A 16,692-nucleotide genomic window follows, 5' to 3' on the forward strand; every position below is an offset into this window, starting at 1 on the left:
TCCTAAGTAATTATCTCCTCGCGGTTGGGACTCAAGGGTGCTCCCTGCCCCATTATACTATCCAGGTAGCTAGATCTCCCTTAAACATTTACTTGTTGCTAAATTGAATTATTCCTAGGGACAGTAGAAACCATGGTGCATTTCATAACACTAATGATATCTATCACTATGCCAGTAGAAAGGTAATATGCTATTCAATCTGTTGTAAAGACAATGGTTTGTTCTTTTTGTTCATACTCCCCCAATGACAGTCAATCTACATCTACAAGTCACATACTTGTACTAACCCCCCCCCCTCCATATACGCAAATTTATTTGTGATATCCCCTTGTACGGGGACTGGAGAAGTCAGTTTTGTATTCAGACACACTTCTCCTCTTGGTGATCCAGTGGTTCACCATACTGGCTACAGTTTTTAAATCTCACCTAATTCATACAATTACGATTGGCTCAAACCTATAGCCTTACTTTGTACTGTCTGTGTTCAACAGTTGTTTGTCCAGTTCTTTTGTTCAACATTTTCACGTTCTCTCTTTTACTTTTTTCTCATTGCACCCCAGGTGTTGTTATTGCCCACTAATACGAACGTTGAACTTAGGGCTCATCAAGTGCCATATTCAGGTGCGCAGACCCAGGCGGGGTGAGTTACATACCTAATTCCTCTCCTTTTCCTTGTCCCCTATTGCCTATCCCCCCCCCCCTTACCCTTCTTAAACTTAAAGATGGCAGCGACTTCTAATAGTATTTCCTTTGCAACCTTAAATGTCAAAGGACTTAATTCACAAGAAAAGAGAAGCATGCTTACCAATATCATGAGGTCTCTGAAAGTACAAGTTGTATTTCTGCAAGAGACTCATTGGCTTGCGACAACCCAGAACCCATACAGAACCCCTGAATATCCTATAGTGGTCCTAGCCTCCCATACTGAGAAAACAAGAGGTGTAGCAATTGCCATACATAAATCCCTACATTTCGAACATATCCATGCAGAGAAAGATAACCAGGGACGATTCATCTTGCTTAACTGCAGGTTAAATGGTATCCTGTTTACTCTTGCCAATATATACGCCCCAAACCAATTACAATCTAAATTCTTGAAAGGGATACTGGTCAAAATTGAGAAACACAGGACGGGAACGACAATTCTAGGGGGCGACTTCAATATGATTTGGGATCCCCTACTAGATAAGAAAGTTCAGAAAGGGAAAAAAATTGACGCATATTCTATAACCACTGCTAATAAATTTCGACAATACATTATCCAGCATAATCTATACGACATATGGAGGGCGCTCCACCACGATGACAGAGACTATACATACTTCTCCAGACCACATAATTCATACTCAAGACTTGATCATTTCTTCACTGACTCGTGGACCTTGAATAGAGTCTTAACGTCACATATTAGGGTTTGCCCTTGGTCGGACCATGACATTCTTACGTTTACTCTCTCTACAGACTTCACCACAGAATCTAGACCTAGTTGGAAACTCCCAAAACAAATGCTCCAAGATAAAACCTTTAGAGCCTTACTTCAAGCCTCTATTATAGAGTTCTTGAGAATAAATGAGACCCCAGATATGTCCCCTCAAACAGTGTGGGCTGCTTTGAAAGCATACATAAGAGGGATATGTATCAGAAGAAAGGCAATATTACGACGCCAAGCCGGTCTACCTCTGGGTCTCCTCATGGTTGAGCTACGCTCTGCAGAACAGGAGAATAAAAATTCTCCAACTACAGATCTAGCTGATAAAATTGGGAAACTAAGAGCACAACTGGCAGATAGGGAACTGCAGAGAGTTAAAGACTCCTATGCCCGATTCCGACAGCTGATGTACTGTCAAAGCAACAAGGCCTCGACCCTTCTTGCTCACAAATTAAAAGGCAGAACAGCGGCAGCTAGAATTCTGTCACTCAAAAGAGACACTACCTCGGTCTCCTCACCCAAAGAAATTGGAGAGACGTTTGCGTCCTACTACTCTGACCTATATCATCTTAAGCCTTCAATGGCTAACAAGGAATCCTCCGCACAGGAGGTTATGGACTTTCTGCAGGGCCTAGGTTTGCCAACTCTCCCAGAGGATGATAGAGAGGCACTTAAAGCCCCATTCTCCCTCACGGAACTTAACCTAGCCATTAAGCATACTCAGAATAACAAAGCTCCAGGTCCTGATGGCTTCCCGGCAGCCTTTTACAAACTGTTCAAAACGGAACTAAACAAGATCCTCCTAAGGGTCTTCTGTGAAGCCCGAGAGGCAGGTTCATTTCATAAAGAATTTTTACAGGCAGTGATCCTGCCCATCCCTAAACCGGACAAAGACCCCTCGTTATGTACGAGTTATAGACCAATCTCATTAATAAATGGCGATGTTAAACTTTATGCGAAACTATGGGCTAACCGCCTTAATAGCTTACTTCCAAAGGTGATCCACACGGATCAGGTCGGGTTCACGTTCGGTAGGGAAGGCCCAGACAACTCTCGGAAAATGTTGAACATACTTACAGAGTCATCCCGGCTGAGGTTACCCATGCTGGCCCTGTCACTAGACGCAGAGAAAGCGTTTGACAGGGTCAGATGGGAATACTTGTGGTACACGCTCGCCCAATTTGGCATACCTGATGTAGTGATCACGGCAATACAAGCCCTATACTCACACCCCTCTGCAACGGTTAGAGGTCTGGGATTTGCTTCTCCGACCATTCATATCACTAATGGCACTAGGCAAGGATGCCCTCTGTCACCCCTAATTTTCTCCATGGCCATTGAACCTTTGGCTCAGGCTATTAGGCAATCACGCGCAATCAGAGGTGTCCAACTTGGCAGTGAGGCTGTGAAGATAGCATTATACGCGGATGATGTGACACTATTCCTAACGAACCCAATAGGCTCCTTGCCGGCACTTTTTGATATTGTCGCCGAGTTTGGAGCTCACAGCTACTACAAAGTTAACGTCTCCAAAACGGAGGCTCTGCCGGTATGCATTCCAACCTTTGAATTGGATGTATTACAAACATCATACTCCTTCCGATGGTCACAAACCACTATTCGACACCTGGGGGTACAACTTGGTCCGGATCCGAAAATGGTGATCAATGTTAACTACACAGATCTTATTAGAGTGGTCACTGAGCTCACCTCTTCCTGGAGTCTTAAAGAAATTTCGTGGCTGGGTCGTATTGCATCTTTTAAGATGACGATCTTGCCTAAAATCCTATATTATTTTCGTTGCATCCCACTAAATGTCCCCAATGCTTTAATAGACCAGCTCCAATCTCTTGGACAACGCTATATTTGGGGCAAATCTAAGCCTCGGATTGCGGCGAAAATATTACAAAACAAATATGAACATGGAGGGGTTGCAATGCCTAGCATACGTGGTTACTATGAAGCAACCAGGTTATCACATATCATGGCATGGGCGAATAAAGGAGAACCGCAGGGATGGAAAAATATAGAAGCACTAGCCCTTCCTTTGGGCTTAGAGCTAGCGGACCTACCCTGGATCCCTAGCCACTGCCTTAATGATCTGGGACTAAAAAACGCCATCGTTAGAGATACTCTAAAAGTTTGGCATCACCTTAGAAACCTACGCGACATTGCCCCACATCCGTCCCCCATTCATTCCCTGTCAGCTTTGCTGACAGCTCTACCTGACACACATGTCCTACAATGGTGTGAGTGGGGCCTGCATTCGATTTCCCACTTATACCCCGCGGGTACTCTACTCCCTCCACATACTATCGGAACAATTATCCCAGAACCCCCTCTTTGGGTCTCTTTTGAATACTCGAGACTTTACACTTTTATGACATCCTGGGGATTCACCAAGACCCTAAATAGACCCCTGACTAACTGGGAAAAACTGTGGCAGCTTCCAATCAAAACTCCTAGACTCATATCGTTTCACTATGACCTCCTACAGATGTCCACTAACAGAGACAGACCCTGGCAACTAAGGGCCTGGGAGGGAGACCTATCCAGACCAATTACAGATAAGGACCTACGCACAGCTATGACATTAACTAAAAAGACGGTTCACTGTGCAAACACCTTGGAGGCCTACATGAAGCTATTTCTGAAATGGTACTACACCCCCTCGAGACTGTCACAAATGTTTCCTACAACGTCTCCTTTGTGCTGGAGAGAATGCATGCAAAGAGGCTCAGATATACACGTATGGTGGGACTGCCCAACACTTGCACCCATGTGGGGTCAGATAGCTAACCTCTGTACCAACTTGGGGCTCTCTATCCCACTCACCCCCGCAATAGCTCTTCTGCACATCTTTCCAAGAAGCGTTCCAACCCATGTTTCCAAACTGATCATCTTTGTCCTAGCGGCCATGAAACTGGCAATAGCAAGGGCCTGGAAGCAGGCCATCCCTCCAGATATTTCAACTGTTACATCCATAATACAGATGTACGCCAAAATGGAACAAAGTTTCTATTTTAATATGGACAAAGAAGACCTATATTGGCAGATCTGGGAGCCTTGGTTTACTTACCAGGGAAGTCATAGTTAAACATGTAGACATGAGATAATCCCCGACCACCCACTTTAACGCATTTAATCTCTCATACCTAGTTATAATGTGGAGGATAATTGACGACTCCCGCCTTTTTGAATTTACTGTCAAAGCCTGACCATCCTCCTCCTCTCCCCTATCCCACTCCCCCATCCCCTCTACCCCCCCCCCCCTCCTATAATATGCTCTGCCCTAACCCGTGTCTCTCTCCCCCCCCCCCCCCCTCTCCACCCTCTTAAGGAAAATCTCCCCCGCCTGGGAATCCGCATTAGGGTCACTAGTAGAAGTGGGTTGAAAGGCATTTCTGAACTGACTCTACGAAGATTATAGAAAGTTGTGTTCATGTATGGGACTGGAATTTTACCCTGGTCCCTATATTTAGGTTTGTTCATAATAACTGAAAATGAGGTTTATGTAAATGTCATTATATTTTAATTCTGATATGCTCATTCCAGATGTTTTAGTTCACCAATAGTGTATATACTCACGATGTTGCTACAACAAAAGTATTGTATGTATACATGTATAGTTCCTGGACATTTATGTTGTAATATTTGTTGTGATGCATATTCCTCAATAAAAAGCTTTAAAAGAAAAAAAAAAAAAAAAAAACTAAATTTAATCAATTACAAGGTTTATTATCAGAAGCTTTAGGATCTTTAACCCCTAAAGTAATCAAGACTTCTTTTAAAAAGAGAACAAATGTGTTAAACAAAAGAGAGGAAATATCAGGTTCAACTTCAGATAAGGAATCCTGATTCTTAGAGGAAACTTCAACATCTGAAGACACAAGTACTTGTAGAAGGTAAAATCTGGACTGACCTTTTACGCTTATTTGACGACAGGAGAGCATCCAAAGCCTCGGATACTGCAGCATTGATAAAGGTTTTCATGGCAGTAGCACCACCTCTGCATTAACCTGTAATGAACAAAGAATAGGTGGATTAGAACCCAAAAATCACAGCATTAGATTGGTCTGTAAACATGAGCCACATAAATGAGCTGAGGAGGGAATCTCAGCTTTTTTTTACAATAAGCACACCTATAAATGATAGAAAGGTGTTCAGGAGCCTCAGTTTCTAGGGTATATTTAGGGACAGAAACCTGCTGCTCCATTATAGCATATGGCAAAGCAATGCAATAAGCACTATTAAAACCCTTAAAAAAAACTTTTGAGGAAATGAAACCATTTACCCCCACCTAAGTGCTTTTAACAATGCGTAATGCTGAGCAGAGTAAAAAAACATTACTTCCGAACACGCTCCAAACTACTTACAGTTTAAATAGGAGAAAACTGTGCCAAAAACCAGATGTGTGCATAACCGTACACTAACTTCACACGCGTACTCCAACACACAGAAAAACTAAAGATGTGTGCTAACCCGACACCTCCTAACAGACCAAGGTGATGTGCCCTAACCTGAAGAGCATAAACCCGACGTGCGCAATTTTGCTGTGCGAAAAACTAAGCACCCCAAAAACCAGCCATGTGCAAAAGCGAGGGAATATTTAAGGATCTGTCCCAGGGCCATATATAATTACATATATAGATACAACTTTTAAAATTTAAAAGTGCTCATAAAGTAGCTAAAATGAGTGTCTATATGTTAAAATAAAATATACTTACCCATAGACACTCATCCTCTATCAAACAAATAGCAGACAGCCAAACCAGTACTAAAACACATCAGCAGATATTATGCAATAGGTGTATAATGTAGATCTATAATGTGCGGCAGAAGACACATCCCTGCAACTGATTACAGATTGTTGATAAAGGATTTATCATGAGGTTAAACCATTGGATCATAAACCATACCCCAAATACATTACTCTGAGAAGCACTTTACTCTGAGGGGAACCGGTCCTCAACATAGACTGAATACCCCTTTATCTGAGGAATCACATGCACAGATTCATTTTTCAACCACCTCCAGCGTAGGCAAAGTCAAGACTAAGGTATCTGTGAGTTGAGAGGGGTTTTATAGAGCTCTTGGGGTTTGGGACTCTTTGCCTCCTGCTAGTGGTAGAGAAGAGTAATTCCCATAAGTAATGGATCATGGACTCTCAACACCTGTATGAAAGAAAAATATATATCTTTGAAATGGCTATTTTCATTCAGGGTATATTTGGTGAAACTGGCCTCTAATATCATTAGATCCTACAAAAAAATACCATCTCATAGTTTAGGGTAGCTGAACATAAATGTGTATCAGCCACATAAAAACCTTTTGTTAATGAGACTGAATACAAAAGAGAGTGCATAAATCCTAAGCTCCTTTAACTCGGTATGTAAAACAATATCAACTCTTCTAATGCTTTTATTTTATCAAGGTCTAAAGTCAACAGGGCTGTTTTAGGCAATATTTTGAAAGGCCATGAATGAAATATATACATACAGTATCTTAAAAATTCTCCATTTTAACAAAAATAAAAAAATGAGGAAGTAAATTTGCTCTTGTACATTAAAAACAAGCAGACAGATGAATCACCTTTTAAGCAAAAGATCATGAGGGTATGCTTAGTTTTGTATAAATCCTGTAGACATTTCTATATTCCTACCTTGAATGAGTCATTGTAAACCCTTCTCACGCACCCATCAGTATTGTACTTGTCATGAGCATGCTAGGGACCAAGCTAAGTCTGGCTGCTGGGCTGTGAGGAGAATCCAGGAGCGTGCTAAATTTCAAGTTAGAATAGCAACTTAAGTCCGGGGCCTAGTTAAATGGCTTTGGGTTAGCGCTGCAAACAATCAGAGCTGTATGTTTCCACCCAAGGAAGTCAGATTCAGGTAGTTGCTAAGTTTAGCGTAGCGCTATTTGTGATCTGGACCTTGTGATGTTGCAGGTGTTTTGTCGCCAAGACATTTGAGAGAGGTGTTAAAAGGCCTTGTTATTCTTTATGGAAGTCCTGGCGTTCTTGTTTCTGGCCCTAGCGTGTTTTCTGGTTTATGTTCTTTGCCAAACCCTTGTCTGTGGACTTATTATCTGTCCGCTGACCTAAGGTTATTTACCTTTTTGTAATCTTCTTTTGTTGTTTTGATGATTTATTTCAATCTGCTTACCCACTGATGAACCCTGCCCTGACTACTGACTACACTTCAGTTCATCTCCTGACCACTGGTGTGCACTGTCTTTTGGAAGCTGATTCAAGTAGGTTTCAGCCCTGTACCTGCAACACTTCTACTGCAGAGTTGGTCCCAACAAGGGAACAACCTATTTACCTTATATAACAACCAAGCCCAGATGGATCCAGTGGATCTAGCAAGTGTTAGTATTCTCAGCTACTTACTGCCCTGACACACCATGTAAGAGCTACAAGCCTCTCAGTTGAATTTGCTACAGTGAGCTGAAGGACATTAGGCTCAGTCACATTCTGCTGTAGAAGTCTCTAACACTTCCCTGCAATGCCTTCATCTGCCACTGATGTGCCTAGTTTGCCTGTTGGTTTAGGAGTACAACTTGGACATTTAATTTCCACAAAACGAAATTGACCATTTCCAGAGAGGTTTGATGGTGACAGACAGTGATTTTGTACCTTTATTACAAATCCTGTTCTCAGATAAGCCAGTGACTTATTAATGAAATTGCAGTGCAAAGTCTGTAGCCTAACAGGTGAGCCACAGATTTGGACTCATAAGAGTAAGATACTTATTACTCTTTTGTTAATGGTATTAGTATATTGTATTATGATCCCCCATCATGCCACTTCTGTCCAAAATGCTTTGAGAGCTTTACTGCAAGGGAAAAGGCCTATTGATGTATGTCTGTCTGATTTTCGTTGCATTACCAGTGATACTAACTGGAATGCTTCTGCATTCCTAGATCAGTTTGTTTGGGTCTTTCTGGCGTATTAAAGGATGAACTGTTTTTTGTGGGCACAACAACTGATATAGAGAGTATGCTCTCAATATTCAGCCAAATAGACATATGTATATCTATATGTCTATCTATCTATCTATCTATCTATTTATCTATCTCAATATTATAGTGCTAAAAGGATATGTCCAAAAAAGTCAATTGGACATTAAGTGCCAACTCCAAATGTGCATATGTGATCCCAGGGATTACTTCTCAGTGGAAAAAAAGGCTGCAGAACATCTGTATATTGTAAACAATGTCTATGATTACAGTTTGACGGTTGGACTCCACCCACAACGTGATGTCACGCGCTTAAATCCGACAATCGTTTCACCAAATAGTTTGGCTTTTTCAAGGATCGTAATCATAGACATTGTTTACAATACAGTATACAGTCTGTGCAATATACGGATGTTCTAGCTGTGTTTGTTCTCTGTAAACCCCTGTGATTTTAAACACGTTTTAATAAATTGGTTTCACTTCTACCTGCTCCTGTTGGAGTTTCCTATTGCGTTTATATCTAGAGCTTGATGTGAAGCTCTGCAGCATGTGAGTATACAACTTACATGTGAATTAACCCTGTAGTCTCACAGGACTTCACTATTGGCAGCATTTATCTGTTTTATTTGAGGTTAACCCTTGGAGTTCAACTGCAGTATTTGTTTCCACTGAGAAGTAATCCCTGGGATCACATATGCACATTTGGAGTTGGCTCTTAATCTCCAATTGACTTTTTTGGACATATCCTTTTTGCACTAACACATTATTTTTTGTTTGATTTATTATTGTTTGTGTTTTAACAGGTAATCATTTTCTTTTTATATATATATATATAAATATTTTTTATTAAATGGCTATGGTATGGAAGAATGTCCTGGGAGCCAGTAACCAACACTGCTCGTTTGCTATGACTTTTCATCAGAGACATCCTTCTTGTCCTGGTCACACCCTGAGGTCACACTTAAAGGGAAACTAAAGTCAAAATTAAACTTTCATTGTTCAGATAGAGCACACAATTTTAACCCTTTCCCGATGTTAGGGCGTTCCATGCCGTCCTAACTGTGCTGGGCTTTAGCACCGTTAGGACAACATGGAACGTCCTAGCCGTTTGGCTGTACTGAAGCCAACGGCGCTTACAATTCACTTCCATTATCTAAATGTGCACACTTTCTGAGGTACCAGCTTCACTAAGCACGTGCAAGGATTCACAGAATATACATCTATGCATTATGTGATTGGCTAATGGCTGTCACATGATGTATTGGGAAGGAAAATGTACTTTCTTCTATAAGATACGACGAGTCCACGGATTCATCCTTTACTTGTGGGATATTATCCTCCTGCTAACAGGAAGTGGCAAAGAGCACCACAGCAGAGCTGTCTATATAGCTCCTCCCTTGACTCCACCCCCGAGTCATTCTCTTTGCCTACTCTAAGTAATAGGAAGGGTAAAGTGAAAGAGGTGATAAAATGTTAGTTTTTATTTTCTTCAAGCAAGAGTTTTTTATTTTAAATGGTACCGGTGTGTACTATTTTCCCTCAGGCAGCAGATGGATGAAGACTTCTGCCTGGAGGCTGATGATCTTAGCAGTTGTTACTAAGATCCAGAGCAGTTCCCACAGAATGGCTGAGGAGTACTTAAGAAACTTCAGTGTGAGGAACGTTTTTCATGCTATAAGCAGTGAGGTATGTTCAGTCATTTTTTTCTGGAGAGACTGTGTTATTTCAGAATTGGCTGACAGTATCCCCATGACGGAGAGGGTAAGCAGTAATCCTAAAGTATAAAGAGGGGTATTACTGAGCTTGCATATATGGGCTATAAAAAAAAAAATGGTTGACATTGATGTTGGATTGTTTGTGGGCAAACGTTTACATTAATGGGAGTGCAAGTAACGTTTTTTATGAGAGACGTTTTTTATGCTTTATTGAGATAAGAGGGTACACATGGCTTCATTTATGGGTATATGAACCCACATGGCTAGGTTTTAGACCGCTCTTGTGCGGTTATTTTAGGCTGTGAGACATCGAGTGAGATGGGTGGGGCCTATTTTCGCGCCTCAGTTGCGCAGTTGTTTTTCCCAGGCAAACAGCAAGCTCCAACTCCGGTGGGCCCTTGTGAGCAGTATTGGGCCAAATCAAAGGTTTTATCCGATTTTACAGACCCCCGAGGGCAGGTAGGAGCCACAGCAGGGCTGTGGCGAGGTGGAGGTTTTTTTTTATTGAAATAAACGTTTTATTGTATTCCGTTTTTTTTCTGGTAAGGGTTAAGTATTCCTTTCCTTTTGGGGCAAACTTAGCTGCAAAGTTGGGATGCTTCTATCATAAAATTGGGATAATTTTATTGTTTTCAAGCAGTTTTGGAAAAATTGTATGCTTTTTTTCTCTTAAAGGCGCAGTATCGTTTTTTCAGATTGTTATTTTTTTCACTAAATAAAGTGTTTTCAAGCCTGTTTGTGGTCATTGCTAGCCTGTTTTTAACATGTCTGACATTGAGGAAAGCCAATGTTCCATGTGTTTAGAAGCCATTGTGGAACCCCCACTTAAAATGTGTCCCTCGTGTACTGAAAGGGCCTTACATTGCAAAGAACATATTTTAGCTGATAAAAGTATGTCTCAGGATGATTCTCAGTCAGAAGAGAATCAGGTTATGCCATCTACTTCTCCCCAAGTGTCACAACCTTTAACGCCCGCACAAGCAACGCCAAGTACTTCTAGTGCGTCTAATTCTTTCACCCTGCAAGATATGGCCGCAGTTATGTCTACTACCCTCACGGGGGTATTATCTAAACTGCCTGGTTTGCAGGGGAAGCGCAGTAGGTCCGGTATGAGAGTAAATGCTGAGCTCTCTGACGCTTTATTAGCCTTCTCCGATGTACCCTCACAATGTTCTGAATTGGGAGTGGGGGAATTGCTGTCTGAGGGAGAGCTTTCTGATTCAGGAAAGATGTTCCCTCAAACAGACTCAGATATGACGGCTTTTAAGTTTAAGCTATTGTAATTCCACCAGAGAAATTGTGTAAAATGGATAGATATCTAGAGGTTCCTACTTACACTAATGTTTTTCCAGTCCCTAAGAGGATTTCGGACATTGTTACTAAGGAATGGGATAGATCAGGCATTCCGTTCTCTCCCCCTCCTACTTTTAAGAAAATGTTTCCCATATCTGACACCATTCGGGATTCGTGGCAGACGGTCCCTAAGGTGGAGGGAGCTATTTCTACCCTGGCTAAACGTACAACTATACCTATTGAGGACAGTTGTGCTTTCAAAGATCCTATGGATACAAAATTAGAGGGTCTTCTAAAGAAAATATTTATTCATCAGGGTTTTCTTCTGCAACCTATAGCGTGCATTGTTCCTGTAACTACTGCAGCTGCTTTTTGGTTCGAGGCTCTTAAGATTGAGATCACATTAGATGATATTTTAGATAGAATTAAGGCTCTCAAACTAGCTATTTCTTTTATTACAGATGCCGCTTTTCAACTGGCTAAATTAACGGTAAAGAATTCAGGTTTTGCCATTTTAGCGCGTAGAGCGTTATGGCTTAAGTCCTGGTCTGCTGATGTGTCATTAAAATCTAAGCTATTAGCTATTCCTTTCAAGGGTAAGACCCTATTCGGGCCTGAACTGAAGTAGATCATTTCCGACATCACTGGAGGAAAAGGCCATGCCCTTCCTCAGGGTAAGACAAATAGAATGAGGGCCAAACAAAATAATTTTCGTTCCTTTCGAAACTACAAAGGTGGCCCCTCTACCTCCTCCCCTGCCACAAAGCAGGAGGGGAATTTTGCTCAATCCAAGTCAGTCTGGAGACCTAACCAGACCTGGAATAAATGTAAACAGGCCAAGAAGCCCGCTGCTGCTACCAAGACAGCATGAAGGGGCAGCCCCCGATCCGGGACCGGATCTAGTAGGGGGCAGACTTTCTCTCTTCGCACAGGCTTGGGCAAGAGACGTTCAGGATTCCTGGGCTTTAGAAATCGTGACCCAGGGGTATCTTCTGGACAAGAGTTCACTTATCCCTCTCACAAGAGTTCCATTTCTGGGAACTCTGATTGAGTCGGTAGACATGAAAATTTTTCCGACGGAGGTAAAAAAATCAAAGATCTTAACCACTTGCCGAGCACTTCATTCCATTCCTCGGCCGTCTGTGGCTCAGTGTATGATGGTAATTGGACTAATGGTAGCGGCAACAATGGACATAGTTCCGTTTGCTCGCTTGCATCTCAGACCACTGCAACTATGCATGCTCAGACAGTGGAATGGGGACTATGCAAATTTATCTCCTCAGATAAATCTGGATCAAGAGACCAGAGACTCTTTTCTTTGGTGGTTGTCACAGGATCATCTGTCCCAGGGAATGTGTTTCCGCAGGCCAGCATGGGTCATAGTGACGACAGACGCCAGCCTATTGGGCTGGGTTGCAGTCTGGAATTCCCTGAAGGCACAGGGTGTGTGGACTCAGGAAGAGGCTCTTCTTCCAATAAATTTTCTAGAACTGAGAGCAATATTCAATGCGCTTCAGGCGTGGCCTCAGCTGGCTTCGGCCAAATTCATAAGATTCCAGTCGGACAATATCATGACTGTAGCATATATCAATCATCAAGGGGGAACAAAGAGTTCTCTAGCGATGATAGAGGTTTCCAAAAAAATTTGATGGGCAGAGACTCACTCTTGCCATCTATCAGCAATCTATATCCCAGGAGGGGAGAACTGGGAAGCGGATTTTCTAAGTTGACAGACTTTTCATCCGGGGGAGTGGGAGCTCCATCCGGAGGTGTTTGCACCATTGATTCATCAATGGGGCACACCAGAATTGGATCTGATAGCATCTCATCAGAATGCCAAACTTCCTTGTTACGGGTCCAGATCGAGGGATCCCCAAGCAGTACTGTTAGATGCCCTAGCAGTACCTTGGTCGTTCAACCTGGCTTATGTGTTTCCTTCTTTTCCTCTCCTTCCTCGTCTGATTGCCAGAATCAAACAGGAGAGGGCTTCGGTAATTTTAATAGCACCTGAGTGGCCACGCAGGACTTGGTATGCAGACCTGGTGGAAATGTCATCTCTGCCACCGTGGAAACTGCCACTGAGACAGGACCTTCTCATTCAAGGTCCATTCCAACATCCAAATCTAGTTTCTCTGCGGCTGACTGCCTGGAGATTGAACGCTTGATTTTATCTAAGCGGGGATTCTCTGAGTCGGTCATAGATACCTTGATTCAGGCTCAAAAGCCTGTCACTAGGAAAATTTACCATAAGATATGGTGTAAATATCTTTATTGGTGCGAATCCAAAGGCTACTCATGGAGTTAGATCAGGATTCCTAGGATTTTGTCCTTTCTCCAAGAAGGATTGGAGAAGGGATTATCAGCTAGTTCCTTAAAGGGACAGATATCTGCTTTATCAATTTTACTGCACAAACGTCGGGCAGATGTTCCAGACGTTCAGTCGTTTTGTCAGGCTTTGGTTAGAATTAAGCCTCTGTTTAAACCTGTTGCTCCGCTATGGAGTTTGAATTTAGTTCTTAAAGTTCTTCAAGGGGTTCCGTTTGAACCTATGCATTCCATAGATATTAAGCTTCTATCTTGGAAAGTTCTGTTTTTAGTTGCTATCTCTTCGGCTCGAAGAGTTTCTGAACTATCTGCATTGCAATGCTACTCGTCTTATCTTGTTTTCCATTCTGATAAGGTGGTTTTGCATACCAAACCTTGATTACTTCCTAAGGTTGTTTCTAATAAGAATATTAATCAGGAAATTGTTGTTCCTTCCCTGTGTCCTAATCCTTCCTCTAAGAAGGAGCGTCTGTTACATAACTTGGACGTGGTTCGTGCTTTGAAGTTTTACTTCCAAGCGACAAAAGATTTCCGTCACACATCTTCTCTGTTTGTTGTCTATTCTGGAAAATGTAGAGGTCAAAAAGCTACGGCTACCTCTTTCTTTTTGGCTGAAAAGCATCATCTGTTTGGATACGAGACTACTGGACAGCTCATTCTACTAGAGCGGTGGCTTCCACATGGGCTTTTAAAAACGATGCTTCTGTTGAACAGATTTGTAAGGCTGCGACTTGGTCTTCCCTTCATACCTTTTCCAAATTTTACAAATTTGATACATTTGCTTCTTCGGAGGCTATTTTTGGGAGAAAAGTTATTCAAGCAGTGGTGCCTTCTGTTTAGGTATCTGTCTTGTCCCTTCCGTTCATCCGTGTCCTGTAGCTTTGGTATTGTATCCCACAAGTAAAGGATGAATCCGTGGACTCGTATCTTATAGAAGAAAAGTAAATTTATGCTTACCTGATAAATTGATTTCTTCTATGATATGACGAGTCCACGGCCCGCCCTGTCATTTTTAGACAGATTATATTTTTTTGATTTAAAACTTCAGTCACCTCTGCACCTTTTAGTTTCTCCTTTTTCTTCCTATACCTTCGGTTGAATGACTGGGGAGTGGAGTCAAGGGAGGAGCTATATAGACTGCTCTGCTGTGGTGCTCTTTGCCACTTCCTGTTAGCAGGAGGATAATATCCCACAAGTAAAGGATGAATCCGTGGACTCGTCGTATCATAGAAGAAATTAATTTATCAGGTAAGCATAAATTTACTTTTTAAGTGAATTTTGCATTGTTTTTTTTTTTTTTGCAATTGTGATGCAGTTTCATTACAGTCTCTACCGTGTATATTAAATTACATTTTTTCCATCAAATACAATTTTTGCAGAACTGTGTCTTTATGATTTTTAATTCGATTTAACAGTACAATTTTTTTTTTAATGTGCCTTTTTTCACAATGTAACTTATTATTTTCATTTGATTTTTAAATTGCTATTTTTTGTGATCTCTATTGCAGAGCTCAACAAACCTAGGAGCCAGGGAGCCACTGGCACCTAAAATTTTACCTTCTCCTTTTGGGGTTATTCTCCATATATCTATATCCATATACCATGATGTGTCCTAAACGTATATCTGGCTCCTAAATATTCTTACTGGCTTCTACATTTTAAAGAGATTTGTCAACCCCTGTCCTATTGTAATGTATGCATCTCCTTCAAAGATTTAAATACAGGCTGTCTTAATGGAACTGCCATTACAGAATTCCAACAGCAGCTTCATACTACTGGCAACATTTCTTAGATAAACTTCCAACCCCAGAGACCTTTAGATAGAAGACCCTAAGACTAATATTATGTTAAACAGACCTTACAGTGGCTTGGATAAAAGAGATCAAATAACCATTGTCCCTGACTGCAGTAAGGTTTCTGGAAGCAGGGTATCCTGAGAGTATACTATACCTGATATGCAAACATTAGAAAGATTATAAATAACATTATCTTTCCAGAGAAGATTTACTTTTATAATCTACATGTAACCGCTCACCTCTTATAGAATGCCTTCTTCCTATTAAAGGGACAGTAAATGTCTTGAGATGTTAATATAAAAAATATGGTTATTCATAATAAAACAACTTTGCAATATATTTTAAGTATTTATTTTGCCCCATTTGCTTGTAATTTAGCTCTGTAAATTATTGATTTTCTAAATCTTAGCGCTGGGAATGCACAGTGCTGACTCAAGGCTAACCATGTTACATATCTTTCCCTAACTGGCTTTAGCAGACTGCAAAACAGTGCAATTAATCATAACATACTGACTGTGGCACCTTTAAACTCCAAATAAGGCAAGTGATCGGTGGAGTTTGACTATTGGAAAACAATTGCAGACAAAAGGTTGTTCATATGTTTTAAAATATTTAGACCTGGCTTTACCTTCAATGGGATAGAAGAAAAGACCCCCCCCCCCCTTCAATCTTAATGTATCTTGGGCTAAGGATAAAATAACTAATTTCATCCAGGGTAAAGAAGGAGAGCACTTGAAAAAAGGGGAGAATCTTGTAGCTCAGTGTTTTTCAACCAGTGTGCTGTGAGAGATCCTCAGGTGTGCCACGGCAGACTGACAACAGTGTGACATATTTTTTAAACTTTGCTTGTTTTTTACTCCCAGTGCAGGGGTAGTTTGTAGGAGGCATGGCATAACAGCACAATACATACAGTATGTGTGTGTGTGTGTGTGTGTGTATATATATATATATATATATATATATATATATATATATATGCTGTATTAGGCTACAATGTGTGATTTTTTTAAAATTTTGGGATGGTGGTGTGCCACAGGATTTTTTAATGTAAAAAAGTGTGCCACAGCAAAAAAAAGGTTAAAAATCACTGTTGTAGCTGCCAGAAAGTGGCAAGTCTCCCTTGCTTGTCTAAGCAGCAAAGCCAAATGATATCCAGCACCAGCATGGTAATACA

General features: G+C 41.3%; 1 protein-coding gene across 1 annotated transcript in view; it reads left to right on the forward strand.

Moving 5' to 3' along the window:
* The window catches only part of ZNF335 (zinc finger protein 335), a 168,661-nt gene that overhangs the window by 54,152 nt on the left and 97,817 nt on the right, over positions 1-16,692 (forward strand). The gene's annotated exons all lie outside the window — the stretch shown is intronic.

The sequence above is a fragment of the Bombina bombina genome, chromosome 1, assembly GCF_027579735.1.
Source record: "Bombina bombina isolate aBomBom1 chromosome 1, aBomBom1.pri, whole genome shotgun sequence".
Lineage (NCBI taxonomy): Eukaryota > Metazoa > Chordata > Amphibia > Anura > Bombinatoridae > Bombina > Bombina bombina.